This window comes from Martes martes, assembly GCF_963455335.1.
Source record: "Martes martes genome assembly, chromosome: 1".
In the NCBI taxonomy this organism is placed as follows: domain Eukaryota; kingdom Metazoa; phylum Chordata; class Mammalia; order Carnivora; family Mustelidae; genus Martes; species Martes martes.
Window position 1 is genome coordinate 170,348,418 of NC_137888.1, and position 16,189 is coordinate 170,364,606.

Consider the following 16,189-nt stretch of genomic DNA (forward strand, 5'->3'; position numbering starts at 1 on the left):
AACCTTCTTATCCTTCTTCCAATTATCAGCAGAAACCACATTCCCTCAAACAATCCAATTGGCTTTCAAATGACAGAAGCCTGAGTCTACAGAGCTTATGCTGCTCTAAGTGGGGGTGTGTGCTATTATAAATGTGTCCTAAGAGTTGAAAACATTTTTTGATTCCAGGCCTTTTTTTCTCCTTCCTAAGTTTGTCAAACCCCCAAATTGTTAGCAGCAATGCTAAGGCTGAGTGGGCCAGATGAAAGGACCGCTGCTTTGGAGTCAGGGCACATTAGAACATGATTTGCAGGAAGAACAAATCACATCTTTGCCATTTAGGATTTTGCTCACAACATCCACACAAAAGTACCTGAATCCAGTTTTCTGATCTGCGTATTATAGTGAAAAAGAAACTTGTTGTACCCGAGTTTTCACATCCGAGAGACCACCAAGGAGCCAACGCTGATGCAATCATACGAGGGTTTATTTAACAAGCTTAAGCTTGGGCCCAAGTATACCCGACACAGTGGAGTAGGGACTTGGACCCCGAGCTTAGTTAAGGCAGGGGTATTTATGGGTTCCTGTTACTAAAGCAGGGTGGGGGTTTCTGGAACCAAAGCAGGGTGGGGCTTCCTGTTACTAAAGCAGGGTGGGGGTCTCTGGAACTAAAGTAAAGTAGGGGAAAGTTCAGCCCTTGGGCATAGGGGTCTGAGATGGCTGCCAGAGCTAAGATGGCTGTACTTATGCTAAGGCTAAACCTGAGGTGGGATGGCCTTGATTTTTCTCGGCCTCCTCATTCCCCCCTCTCAGAGGAACCTAAGGAAGGACCCAATCATGGGTCCAGGCTGGTCTCAGCAACAAGGTCTGGTGGTTGGTACTGCTGTCTGAGTACCATGAGCTGAACTGTACTGACTCTGTCTTTGACAAAAGTAAGCAACATTAGTGGGGTAACTGAGAACGGTGCAGTCTTAGCTTTAGGGGATTGTCCTTGTTGGGCTGACTTTTCCATTCTGGGGCGAAGTCCTTGAGAACGGCGTGTGGGTCAGCTGGCGGGACGTGGGTGTAGTGGACCCAGGGAGTAATCCCATTGACCTTGAGAGCAGTGGGAGTGGTCAGGATCACAATGTAGGATCCCTTCCAGCGAGGCTCCAAGTTTTCCACTTGGTGGCAGCGCATCCAAACCAAGTCCCCGGGTTGGTAAGGATGTGGTTCCAGCTCCGTCTCTGTCTCAGTGTGGGCAGTTAGGATCCCTGTGTGGGCTAGACACATTGTAATGCCTGCAGTGACTGGAGTACAGACTGATCAGTCATTGTTAAGGAGGAGGGTCTGATACCCCGTCACTCTGGCGTTTGTCATCCACCGGTCTGGTGGAGTCTGGAGAAGGCCCTCAATAGCGTGAGTGGTGGTCAAGATGAGATTTTGACCCAAAGTCATTTACTTGCATCCTTGACCAGGAAGGCCATGGCAGAAATTATGTGGAGGCCAGGGGGAACCCAGCTGCTACTGGATGTAGTTTCTTGCTAAGATAGGCTACTGACCTTTGCCCAGCCCCCAGAGCCTTGAGTCACAACTCCTTTGGCCACCCCTGCCTCTTTATCCACATACAAGTGGGAGGGCTTGGTAACATCTGGGATGGCCAATGCTGGGGCACTCAGTAAGGCTGTTTGTAATTCCCCAAATGCTCCTTATATCTGGGGCTGACTGACTGGCAAAAGCAAGATCGTCTAAACGAGCTATCGTGCAACTTCTCTGAAGTTTACCTCAAGTTGTTTAGTTTAGGTAAACAAGCATTTAAAATCAATTAAATCTAGAATTTAACATCCATAAAGGTGTGTTATTAAAATATAATTTTTCTCTCTAGAATAACCCTCATTTCCAGAGATAGTCAAATCAGGTCCAGTGTTAACAAACTTGGCCTAATTATTTACATAAGCTCAGCAAGAGCAGTGAATAATTATATAGATCTTTTAGAATCTGCTCTGCTGGGACTTCTTATAAGGAATCTCTAGGTTGAACTTTTAGTGGCCTCTCCAGGCCAGAAGCCAAGCCATGTACTTGCCATCAGACACGCCTGCAATACCTGTTGAGTTGGGTGAATTCCTCTTCCTGAGGTTCCCAGAGTATCCTGCCAGGGAGTGACATTCTTTACTCACCTGGTGAGGCTGCCGGGAACTCTGTACGCAAGGTATCAGGCCAACAGTTCCAAAGGGCTTTACGGCTCCAGGTTTTATAAAGTCAACCTTAGTTCCTTTAAACTGTCTGGTCATATCTGAGTCTTTTCAAATATGACAATCCAGTCAAAGCCTTGGTAAAATAACCAGTTTTTCCAATGGTGTCCTGTTACAAGGAGAGCAGATTCTTATTGAACTTATGCAAATGACTGATTGCCAAGGAAGAAAGAATACTTGCTGAGACCTTTTGGTTTCAGAGGGTTCAGATAGAGAGAAAAGTTGAATGCCTTGATTCATTTACAAATGAATACTTTTACCTTTCTGTAAGTTACCGATAATTTAAGAAAAAGTTTCCCTAGTCTGGAAGAGCAAACATTACATAACCAGTCATGTTTAAAGTAAGACAAAACATTAAGAGACACAACATTACAATTTCCTTCAGTTCATCTAGTCCCATGTTGCTAATTCTGGTTTAGTCTGAATGCAGCCTTTACTTCTGGAAATTCTTACCCATTTCAGTTCTGATCTTAAAGATATTGAATACCTGTGCTGTCCTGAAAAGCTTTTTATGAACCTCCTTGAAGATAAAACTTTTACAAGAGAATCAAGACTTAGTTAGAGATTTAAATCTTGAGGAAGTTTGTTAAAACCTTTTAAAGCACCTGCTTAGATAGGATTAGGGATGTTAAAGATCTGATAAAACAAAACATAGAAACTGGTTTTTCTGGGCAGGCAAAGAGAAAACCATTTACATTTTCTTAACAGCAAATCAATTAATCTAAGAAAACTTTGTCCTTTTAAACAGAGAGAATTTCAGTCTTATACCAATGTACCTTTAAAACCCATTCATTTCAATCTTTGTCCGTCCTGCCCATCCTAAATTCCATTCCAAAGATTTCCCTTCACAAACCTTCTACAACTTTCCTTTGCATTCAGGTTTTGTCCCAAGTCATTTCCTTCCAAACAACCATCTCATTTAGGACAAAATTACCTTCTTTTACTTTCAACAAAATGTACTCCCATTCCTTAAATCTTTCTTACATATCTTCTACTTTCCTACATACAGAGTTGCTTCCTTTATTTCCATCAGTCTTACAATTAGCAGAATTTTGTACTCTTAGAAACACCTTTAGTTATTAACCTCTAGTCAGTTATTAACCAATTGTGAATGGTTATAACAGAATTCTTTAGATGCCCATTTATGAATCAGTGAAGCACAAACCATGCTTACTAACAGATTTAAATATTCTTATTTTCTTTGCTGTAAGAAGTCAAAAGCACAAACCTATGTTAAGTAATCAATGACTTAGCATTTTATCCTCTTTGGAAAAGACCTAAATGTCCAACAAATTTAATTCCATTTGTCATCCAAGCAAAACTTTAAACTTTCAGGTTACCAAAGACTTTGAAAGCTATCTCAGCAATTACCCATTAAAACTTTGAGACAGACAGTTAACCATCAGTTTAGTCATTTCTTTGCTAACAGATTTTAACAAATAACACGAGCTTATTTGACCTTCAGTAAACTTTGAAGTTTCACGTTTACTGGTAATAACTTAAAAGACAGGTATATCTTTATTAAACCAACAAACTTAACTTAGTTCAAATACTGATTTACATTCCACCTGGGCCCACTCTACTTTGAATGTTTACCTGAGACACGGGTGGGAAGATCTGGAGTGGGGGTGTTAGGTCCAGGAGGTGCTTTTCTTGCTCCTTGACAGTGAAGAGGGAAGGAGCCGCAGTGCAGGGTCTAGAGGCTTGTCACGCAGGCTGCACGCACGTTGGTGCAGAAACACGAGAAGGGGGAGACAGAAGAAACAAAGTGCTGCCAGGAGGCAGAGAAAGGATTCCCGGTTTTAGAGCTCATCAGCCCCAACAGAGGAGCAGACGCCATGCTTTCCCACCAGCAAGGGGGAAGGGATTAGGCAGTCCATGTTGGGCCAGAAAATACAGGGAATTTCCCCAAAACAAAGGGAGTTTCGGCAGCTGCTTGGGAATATTCCTTAAAGTCTCTGTCTCAAGTTAGATCAACCCCAGTTGGCTGCAGTTATAGCCATTAACACGGGAAATAAGTGAGGGAGATCCCCCACATCTATTAGGAGGAACATAGAGACATAAAGTCAGAGTCCCCTTTGTTAGGGATGGCCCAGCAACCTGGGTTTACTAGAAGGCTTATTCTGCAAAAGGCCCTTAGATCGGGGTCCTGGTGTAGAGCAATGAAGGCCTAGGTTTGAGCAATGAAGGTATAGCTTTCAGTAGTTAGTAGAAGACACTGACAAGAAACAGTAAAGACTGAAATCCATCATGGTCTATGCAACATTCCAACACATGTGGTCCTTACAGCCAACTTCCCTAGGAAACGGTCCCCAGTTGCATTTTAATTCAATCGGGTACTGGTTTCGGCCAGCTCCCAATGGAGGTCCCACGGCCAGAAGTGGCTAGACCAGGGATATGGAGGGGATCACATTAGATCAGTCAGGAGGAAACCTCACACGGGAGTCTTAAGATTGGCAGCCATCCTGCTGACTTAGGTGGCCGTCCTGTGCCCAAGAGAGACAACTTTATATAAGAACAGGAACAGAGAGAGGGCATCAAGTTTCTGGGTCTTATTACCATTCTCGGCCCCCTAGAGACACTCGCCAGTGGGGATTTTCTCGGTCCCCTAGAGAGGAACGACACAACAGGCAACAAAAAGACAAGACAAAGACAACCAATGACAGTTAACAAGAACACACTCACACAGCCTCAGTCCACAACAAGACAAAGACACCAATGACAATTAACAAGGACACACTCACACAGACCAATGATCCAGCGTGGCTGCGAAGACAAAACTGAAAGGAAGTTAAGGGAGAATCTGACCACAATGGCAGCCGGCTCTCCTCACAGATGAGGATCTTGTCCCCTAGGGGGGGTAAGGGACATCTCTTCCAAAGGGGCAAGGGATGTCTCTTCCAAAAATAAACTTAACAAACAGAACAACAGACAACAAAAACAAGACGCCTGACCGCCTAGGGGGACTCAAACCCCTTGGCTGCCTTGGGGGACCACGAACCCCCTGGTGACCACTTAGGGGGACTCTCACTCCCCCTGAAACGGCAGGGGACTCGAACCTCCTGAAACAGCGGGGGACCACAAACCCTCTGGTGACCACTTAGGGGGACTCCAACTCCCTGAAACGGCAGGGGACTTGAACCCCCTGCGGGGGCAAGGGACATCTCCCAAGACCCCTGGTCGATGGCCCACCATGCATCCGCTTGAGCCAATGTCAACCCAGATACAAGTTGGAATTCCTACGGGTAATTGTAGCTCCCAAAGTATGCACGCAAATAGATGAAAATGAGTGCACTCACCAGCCGGCGCAAGACCCTCTGGGTTGGGTTCCTGGGAGTCTCCCAGATCTCGGTGGAACCTCCAAATGTTATACCCAAGTTTTTGAGAGACCACCAAGGAGCCAACACCAATGCAAATCACATGAGGGTTTATTTAACAAGCTTAAGCTTGGGCCCAAGTATACCCGACACAGTGGAGTAGGGACTTGGACCCTGAGCTTAGTTAAGGCAGAGGTATTTATGGGTTCCTGTTACTAAAGCAGGGTGGGGGTCTCTGGAACTAAAGTAAAGTGGCAGGAAGTTCAGCCCTTGGGCATAGGGGTCTGAGATGGCTGCCAGAGCTAAGATGGCTGTACTTATGCTAAACCTGAGGTGGGATGGCCTTAATTTTTCTCGACCTCCACAAAACTATATTTATTTCTAGCAGTCGCCACCTAGATAAATACACTTTCTTATTGCCACTAGGAGATGTTAAAAATCTCTATTCTTATATATATTATACTAATTTTGTAATTATCAACTTACTTGTTTCGTTCTTTCAGGAGACCTTGAGACTCTAGAGTATGAAATCCATCTTATTTTTGTAACCCCAACTGTTAAAGTTATGCCCCATATCCACATGACATTTAATAAGTATGTATTCTACATACACAATTTCTTTTGTTAAAAAGATTTTATTTATTTATTATCTATCTATCAGAGAGAGAGCGAGAGAGAGAGAACCACATACAAGCAGGGGAAACAGCAGGCAGAGGGAGAAGCAAGCCCCTTGAGGCTCCCTGCTGAGCAAGGAGACCAATGCCGGACTCGGACTTGATCCCAGGAGCCTGGAATCATGAACTGAACATAAGCCAGGTGCTTAACCAACAAAGCCTCCCAGATTCACCCCACCCCCACCAAATACACAGTTTCATTTTCACCTACTACTCACTAGCTTTCAGTGGCACTTGCTCATGCTGTCTGAGACATGTGACAGCAATCCTCACCATGCTTACAAACTCAGGTGAAGTTTACCACGTCCAGACTGGTTTGAGGCTGTTTCCCATGCGTACAGGGCTCTTTCTTTCCCTTGGGACTTATTTGAAACAGTCTTACCCTTTTAACTTTCTTCAAGCCTTGGCTCCTCCAATCTCCCTAAGTAGTTACAGTGTTGCCACGCTTGAACTCCACCATGGGCTGTTTCAGAGAGCTCCCAAATTGTTCCACATTTGCTGATCATATGCCTCCTCGTGATGTTTTCCTTTCTTCTGTATACTCTTTAATGCCCAGTGCTATATACCCAGACTAAAAGCTCAAATATTTTTTTTTTCAAATTGAACTTGCTCATATCTCATAAACCAATCTCTTTCAGCAATTGGAAAGCAAAGTGCCTTGTGTAAAATTTAAATCTCAGGTATAAGAATCCCTGGAATATTTGATCATGGCAGTAAAGCCAGTAACAGATTCCTTTCGTTTTCAAACTCTTGAGAGAAAGAAAGAAAGAAGGAAAGAGAAACTAGAAGCTAAATTGAAAATGTTAACTCATGACTCAATTATAAAACAAGACTATTTTTTAATTATTTCTTTGGTGAGAGCATGCCAGCTGGCAGGAGGAGCAGAGGGAAGGAGAGAGAGAGAATCAGGCGAGGACCCGGTGAGGGGCCTGATTCTACAGTCCAGAGTGGGGCTCTATCTCAAGATCCTGAGATCATGACCTGAGCTGAAATCAAGAGTCAGATGCTTAACCAACTGAGCCACCCAGGTTCCCTGCCTATTACTTTTGAAAAATCTGCCCCTCTGCCCCTTTCCTCCCACTCAGGGTTATTTCATCACTCAGGTATACTTTACTGCAAAAGGAGGTCAATTTCTTTCTATACTTATTTTTTTTCTCAAACTTTTAATTTAGAAGAATACTGTTTAGAATCTATTCGAAAGACATAAAATCATATTGCTAAGCTTTTTGAAGAAAGAGGAAACTGATTGATAGATCCCTTGTCTCTTCTGAAATCTTTTAACTCTTGTCTAATTTATTTAGGTAATCATCAGGCTCCTTTTCTTTGTAACCTTCCTCCTTTTTCTACCTCCTCCTCTCTCTGAAATTTGATGGGTATAGTTCTTTTCAATAGTCTTGACTTCCTTGAGCAAACCTAGCCCCAATAAGATATTAAATTGTCTCAAAATAAGTAAACTAATAAATAAAAATGAAGGAAAATGAAAGGAGAGGAAAACAGACTAAGCTGCCTGGAGCAACCGTTAACTAATGTCTTCCTGCAGGTATTTTAGATCCCATGACTGATAAGAAAATCACTACAGAAACTAAGAGCATAGTACTTCATCTCATTAGCAGTGTAGGAAAGCTCCAAGCCACAGCTATAAAAACAGCAAACATCTTCCAGTAATATGCATGTCTGGGCCACAGTAGATACCACCTGTGGTCCCTTATAATGGAAATAAAAAGATAAAACCACGATCGCTTTACTACTTTCAAATATAGTTAAAAAAAAAAAACAACAAGTCTTGTGGTATTCAAATATTAACTCATAAATGCATGGTCAGGTCTAGATGAGAATAGACACTCCAAGGGCAGAGTACTGCTGGTTGCTGCTACTCAAGTTGTGATAATGGAAATACCTGATTTGATTTACACAGTGCCTCAAAGGCCATGTACACCTTAATATAGCTCATTGAACCTCACTATGTTTGCACTGGAAAATGACATGATTAACAGAACAAAATACCCCAAATGTAAAACACTGGTACCTCACTGGAATGAATATCTTCTCAGAGACTAACATGGTGGTAAACGGACGTCCAGGACTACAGACTGGTAGAGGAGGAAAAAATAACTCAGAGGAAGTTGGGGGAGAAAATGGGAGGACAAGAATGGACTGTACAAGAGGTGAGGTTGACGTACAGAAGTGCAGAGCAGAGCAACACTCTCCGAGAGAGGGGAGTGTTGGGTTAGGCAGAAATAGAAGGGGAGAGAGAGAAGAATACAAGAAAGGGAATAAAAGAGGCATGTTGTAGAGAATTAATCAGTTACATTGGAGTGAATTTAGAAAACCAGATAGTTTCCAAATCCACCATGATTTTGTTTTCTAATAGCCCTGGCATTATTATCTCCATAATGGGGAATAGCTGTGAATGAGCAGATAATCCCAGGTTTTATTTCTTGTTGTGTCCTGGTAAATGCTGTACTATGTTTGGGGCCAGTTACAGACCTCTATTCCTGAGAACTGAGAAAGGATAGGACTTGTAAAGAAAGTATTAGTTTAGCATCTTGGTACAGGAGCTCCAGAATCCAGCATAGTCTATTTTAAAGGGTTAAAATGATGTGAATTGGAGGACACAAGATTCCCTTGAGAAACTGGCATCAGAAAGGTCTTTTTCTAAGCCTTTTGTTAGGTAGGTTTCCTTCTTGAAGGAAGAATAAGAAAAAACTAGGTAAGTTTCACGGTGTCCATTTTTGATTAAGGTTTTGAGTGGGATATTGACAACTCCCATGGTTTAATGCATGCCATACTACCAATGTCAGAATTCACATCATTTTATCTTCTGTGTCCCTTACTAAATTTTTATGTAGTTATTCTTAATACCCTTGTCTTTTAATTTTTATACTAAAAGTAAAAGTGATTTATATGCCACCATTCAGTGTTACTTGTTACTTATTACTTCAGTGTTATTTGTTTATATACTTACCTTTGCCTGTGAGTTTTATACTTTTATATGCTTTCCTTTTTTCAAAAAAATATTTTAGTTGTTTATTTGACAGAGAGAGTCACAGCAAGAGAGGGAACACAAGCAGGGGGAGTGGGAGAGGGAGAAGCAGACTCCCCTGCTGAGCAGGGAGCCCAATATGGGGCTCAGTTCCAGGACCCTGGGAACATGACCTGAGCCAAAGGACGATGCTTAACGACCAAGCCACCCAGACACCCCTATACTTTTATTTGCTTCCAAGTGACTGTTTGGTGCCCCTTAGTTTTAACTTAAAGAATGCTCTTTGTTTACATTTAAAAATAAGAAAGGTCTCAAATTAACAACTTAACTTTATACCACAAGGAACTAGAAAATGAAGAACAAAGTTCAAAGTTAGCAGAGGAAGAAAACCATAGAGATCAGAGAAGAAATAAGTGAAATAGAAACTATAAGAGCAAGAGAAAAAAAGATCAGTGAAATAGAAAGTTTGCTTTTTAAAAGCAAAATTGATATATCTTTAGCTAGACTAAGAAAAAAGACTAAAATAAATAAAATTGTAAATAAAAGAAAAGACATTAGAACTGATGCCCCAGAAATAGGAAGGATGATAAGAGTCTAATATGAACAATTATATGCCAAAGATAGGATAACCTAAAAGAAATCAATAAATTCCTAGTGATATACAGCCAGCCAAGAGTGAATCATGAAGAAACAGAGTATCTGGACATACCAATAACAAGTGTGAACACTGAAACAATAATTGAAGCCTCCCAACAACAACAACAAATACTAGGACCAGATGGTTCACTTGCTGAATTCTACCAAACAATTAAAGAATTAATGGTAATCCTTCTCAAAAATCTTCCAAGAAAATGAAGAGGAGGGCATACTCCTGGAGTCATTTTACTAGGTCAGCATTATCCTCATTTCAAAGTCAGATAAAGACACTATAAGAAAAGAAAATTACAGACCAAAATCTTGATGGATACAAAAGTCCTCAACAAAATACTAGTGAACCAAATGCAACAGCAAACTAAAAGGATCATACAACAGGATCAAGTGGGATTTATCTCTAGAAGGCAAGGATGTTTCAACATATGCAAATAAATAAATGTGATCCCCCATACTAACATAACAAAGGATAAAAATCATATAGTTATGTTAATAGATCCAGAAAAAGCATTTGACAAAATTTAACAGTTTTATCATACACTCAATAAACTATATATAGGTGGAATTTCCCTCCACATACTAAAGGGCATATAAGAAAACCTCACAAATAACATTACACTCAATGGTAAAATACTAAAATCTTTTTCTCTATCTCTAAAACAAAACATAGATTCCCATTCTTGCTAATTTCTTTTAACATAGTACTGGAATTCCTAGCCAGTGAAATTAGGCAAGAAAAAGAAATAAATGGCATCCAAATTACACAGGAAGAAATAAAATGAACTCCATTTGCAGATGACATGATCTTATATGCAGAAAAATGAGACTTATATATCTTTTTTTTTTTAAAGATTGTATTCATTTATTTGACAGACAGAGGTCACAAGTAGGCAGAGAGGCAGGCACGAGGGGGGGGGAGGTGGGAGGAAGCCGGCCCCCCGCCAAGCAGAGAGCCCGATGCGGGGCTCGATCCCAGGACCCTGAGATCATGACCTGAGCCGAAGGCAGAGGCCCAACCCACTGAGCCACCCAGGCGCCCCAAGACTTATATATCTTAAGTCTCCTCCGAAACAAACAAAAATATTGTAACTAATAAACAAATATAGTGAATTTGCAGGATACAAAATCAACATACAAAAATAAGTTTCAGGGGGCGCTTGGCTGGCTCAGTTGCAAGAGCATCTGACTCTTGATCTTGGAGTCATTACTTTGAGCCCCACATTGGAAGGCAGCTATGATCACCACTATAACACCAATGCCTGCTGAGCCCCACATTGGGTATAGAGATTGCTTAAATAAATAAAACTTTTTTAAAAGATCAGTATCATGTCTATATCCTAGCAATAAACTATCCAAAAAGGAAATTAAGAAAACAATTACATTTATAGTCATGCCTAAAAGAATAAAATACTTAGGAATAAATTTAACCAAGGTGATGAAAGATGCTTACACTGAATATGATAAAACCTTGATGAAAGAAATTAAAGAAAACACAAATAAATGAGAACACATCCCATGTTCATGAATTGAAAAAATTAGTATAATTAAAATATTTATACTACCAAAAGTGATCTAAAGATGCAATGCTATCCTCATTAAACATTATTCACAGAAATAGAAAAAAAAAACCCTAAATATCATATGGAACCACAAAAGACTCCAAATAGACAAAGTAATCTTGAGAAACAAAAGCAGAGGTGGAGCCATTGACTTCTTGATTTTAAAATATATTACAAAGCTGGGGCGCCTGGGTGGCTCAGTGGGTTAAAGCCTCTGCCTCCGGCTCGGGTCATGATCCTGGGGTCCTGGGATCGAGCCCCACATCAGGCTCTCTGCTCAGCAGGGAGCCTGTTTCCCCTTCTCTCTCTCTGCCTGCCTCTGCCTACCTGTGATCTCTATCTGTTAAATAAATAAATAAAATCTAAAAAAAAAAACAAAAAAAAAATAATAAAATATATTACAAAGCTACCCTAATCAAACCAATATGGCACTGACATAAAGGCAGACCTATAGATCAATAGAATAGAATAGAGAGCCCCCCAAATAAATCCACACGTATATGGTCAATTGCTCTTCCACAAGGATGCCAAGAATACACAATGGGGAGAAGATAGTTTCTTCAATAAGTGGTGTTACGAAAATTGGATAATGATATGCACAAGAATGAAATTGGACCCCTATCTTACACTTTATAGAAAATAATTAAACTTAAAATGGATCTAAGACTTTAATGGAAGAACTGAAATTATAAAACTCCTAGATGAAAATGTAGGAGAAACTTCCTTTTTTTAATTTTTTTTCAAGATTTTATTTATTTATGTGATAGAGACAGCAAGAGAGGGAAGACAAGCCAGAGGAGAGGGAGAGGGAGAAACAGGCTTCCCGCTGAGCAGGGAGCTCCTTGCAGGGCTTGATCCCAGGACCCTGGGTTCATGACCTGTTCTAAATGGAGGTGCTTAATGGCAGAGCTACACAGGTACCCCAGAAGAAAACCTCTTAATGTTGGTCTTAGCAATGATTTCTTGCGTATAATACCAATAGCACAGGCAACAAAAGTAAAACTAGACAAGTGGAACTATATCAAACTAAAGAGCTTCTGCATAGGAAACAATAAAATGAAATGAAAAAGCAACCTACAAAATGGGAGAAAAATATATATAAATATATATATAATATATAAAATGAGGGGCTAATATCCAAAATATATAAGCAATCCCTATAATTCCTATAATTCAAGAGCAATAAATTAACTAATTAAAAATGGGCAAAGGACTTAAATAGACATTTCTCTAAAGAAGAAAAAAGTGGCCAGCTGGTATATGAAACATTGCTCAATATAACTAAGGGAAATACAAATCAAAATCACAATGATCTACCACCTCACCTGTTAGGAAAGCTATTATAAAAGGAAAAAAAAAAAACCCAAAAGATAAAAAAACTTAATGAGGTTGTAGAGAAATTGGAACCCTTGCATACTGTTGATGGGAAAGTAAAATGTTATAGCTACTATGGAAAACAGTATGGAGATTCCTCAAAAAATTAAAAGTATAACTCTATATGATCCAGAAATCCCACTTTTTTTTAAAGATTTTTATTTATTTATTTATTTGACAGATCAGAGAGGCAGGCAGAGAGAGAGGAGGAAGCAAGCTCCCTGCTGGGCAGAGAGCCCAATGCGGGGCTCGATCCCAGAACCCTGGGATCATGACCTAAGCCGAAGGCAGAGGCTTAACCCAGTGAGCCACCCAGGTGCCCCCAGAAATCCCACTTTTGAGTGTATATCCAGAATAACTGAAATTAATACTTCAAAGAGATATCTGTACCACCACGTTTATTACAGCATTATTCAAAATAGCCGAGATAGGGAAACAATACAGACATTTAATAACACCTGAATGGATCAAGAAAATGTGGTATATTCATATAAGAGAATACTATTAAACCTTTAAAAAGAAAGGAATCCTGCCATTTGCGATAACACATATTGATCTGAAGCACATTATATTAAGTGAAATAAGCCACTCACAGAAGGACAACTATTGCCTGATTCCAGTTAAGAGGTATCTAAAATAGGCAGACTCATAGAAGAAAGAAAAGAATGGGGGTTGCCAGGGGCTGTGAGTAGGGAAAAATGAGTTGTTCAATGACTATAAAGTTCCAGTTATACAGGATGAGTAAGTTCTGTAGATATGTTGTACAATATAAAGCCTATACTTAACAGTACTGTACTGATCACTTAAAATTTATTCAGAAGGTAGATCCCATGTTAAATGCTCTCATCACACACATATACACATACATACAAATGAAAACAAACAAACAAAAAAAAGAGACACAAAGTGGTCTTGCGGAGGTGATGGGTCTATTACTGTGATTGTGGTGATGGTTTCATAGGTGTATGCCTATGTCCAAACACATCAAATGATATACAGTAAATATTTGCCATTTTTAATATCAAGTATACCTCATAAAGTTGCTTAAATGTCATTATTTTCCAACAGAGGATCTCGCCAATTATGTAACTAGTTCTGCTGGAATCATATTCCTTTTCGCACACTCTGTAGCTGAATGGACAATGTACTTCCTATTGTTCAACTTCATCTCCTTGTATGTGGAGAGGTAATAGAGATAGCTCACTGTGATGCTGGGAACATTCAGTAAGATAATGTATGCAAAGCACTTATCACTGTGTCTGACAAATATTAAGCATGCAATGTAGGTTGGTCTTTGTTACTGTTATTTCTGGTTATGTTGGAAGGTGATGCACAAGGCAATGTCAGCTATCTCGAGTGTCAGGCAGACAGATTGCGTCTACACTAAGAGCAGCCTCATTCCCAAGTCAAGGAGTTGGGGCAGCAGTATAGAGAATATAAGACTTAGGTCATAATGCAAATCCCTCTTGCTCTATGGCCCTCTGGACTCTCATTGCATGAAATATGTGCTAGGCTGTCCCCCTCAACTGCCCAGAAGCACTGGCACCCACATTCTGAGCCTGGCAAATCTGTCAAGGCTGCTCTGGCTTGTCACCTCTCTCTGCCAACTTTAAAGAGCACCACACTTGCATCTGTATCTCTGAACTTAGAATTTGCTGTGCCCTGATTTGGGGTTGGGGTGAGAAACTGCCTCTCTGAAGATTTACTTTTCACAACTTACATTTCTGTTTTTCAATTGTTTTCACTGGAAGATAAATTTGCACCATGTTCTCTGAAGAACTCCAGATGCCTCTGTGTGACCTGTCCTTATCTGCACCTTGGTCTCAATTCTCCTCCCAAGTATAGTCAGCAGACAGAGGACGCTAGCACTTGAGACTTGCTTCCTTTCCCAAGCCTTCCAAGCTGCACACTCTCCTTCTCCCCATGTGCGCTGGAGCTCATGGGACTGTTGCCTAACTGCAAGGAACCCTAGAAATACAGGAGCATCTTTAAGATATTTGAAACATAATAAGAAAATTCAGTTGTTTGATTTGAGAAAAGATTGGCCCAGCAGGCAATATAAAAGATGGTGGGAAACACTGAAAAGAGACAGGCAGTAAGTCAGAGGAGAAATACAAAAATAAAAAATAAAATGATACAGGATATTATTATTTCAGCTTTGCCCTGGCTTTATCTGACAACTCTCAAAAAAGAATACTAATATAAGACAATGGAAGTAACTGAACAACTTCAGATGTTCTTTTTTTTTTTTTTTTTTCTGTGTGGAATAGTTGCAAAAGGAAAATTACTTTTGATTATATAGCTCCGTCAGAATCTACTTTCTTATTTGTGGGTTGATACTTATACCACATTCAAAGTATGGTGGTATAAGGATTTATGGAGCAGGCACAAAAGAACAAAGGTGTTTGGAAATAATCTCCTAGGCCAACAGAGAATTTCATCAGACACAGGCACCCCAACTACATACGGGGCTCCATACTGAGAGTTGGGGCTGTGAGGCCATTAAAGGAACAGTATATTACAGGTCTAAGTAAAATTTAATTACTGTACTATGGTGAAAACAAGTCCCCTCCATTATCATCATCTCTCTTTGCTCTGGGATAATTAATAGGCAAATGTGATTTCTTTTGATTCCATAAAGTTACTTGGAAAGTTATGTCAAACTATTTAACAGCAAACTTATGAATGCTAATGTTTAAAGTACACAGAAAATACTTTAAATACTATTGTGACTTTAATTTCCTAACACTCGGGCTTGAAGAAACACAGTATCATTTAGAACACTTCCACCAATTTCACTTAACCTTGAAGTCTGCCTACGTGTGAAGTTCTGATCATTTTTCTACTTAGCTGGAAGCCCATAAAAGACCCACCTTCTCTTCGGCAATGCCCGGCTCTCAGGCTCTCAGATTGCACAGGAACTACACATTGACTCATCATAGTCTCCCATTAGCCAACTCACCCAACAGATCTTGGAACTTGCTCACCTCCATACTCATGTGAGCCAATTCCTTGTAATCTCTCTCAGTATATATGCACATCCCATTGGTTCTGTTACGCTGAAGAATTCTGACTTGTTACCCTCTCCTTTGGGTAGTATAATAGAACATATTACCTAAACAAGAGGCACAATTCCTGGCTTAGGACTGCTTGGGGCAAGTACTTGAACATTTGGCAAAACAAGTTGAGTTTTTACTTCAGTTTACGTATCTTTTTTCACTAAAACAAAACACACAAAAACCCAAATGAGCAATGCTGTTTAAGGAAAGGAGTATCATAAGGCCTTGTAGTCATCTGTTGAGCACTAAACCAGCCCGTGGTGGATTGATAGATGGACATATGGAGTTACCAACAGAAGGTATCCCAGTTCTTTTTTTTTTTTTTTTTTTTAAAGATTTCATCCATTTACCTGACAGAGATC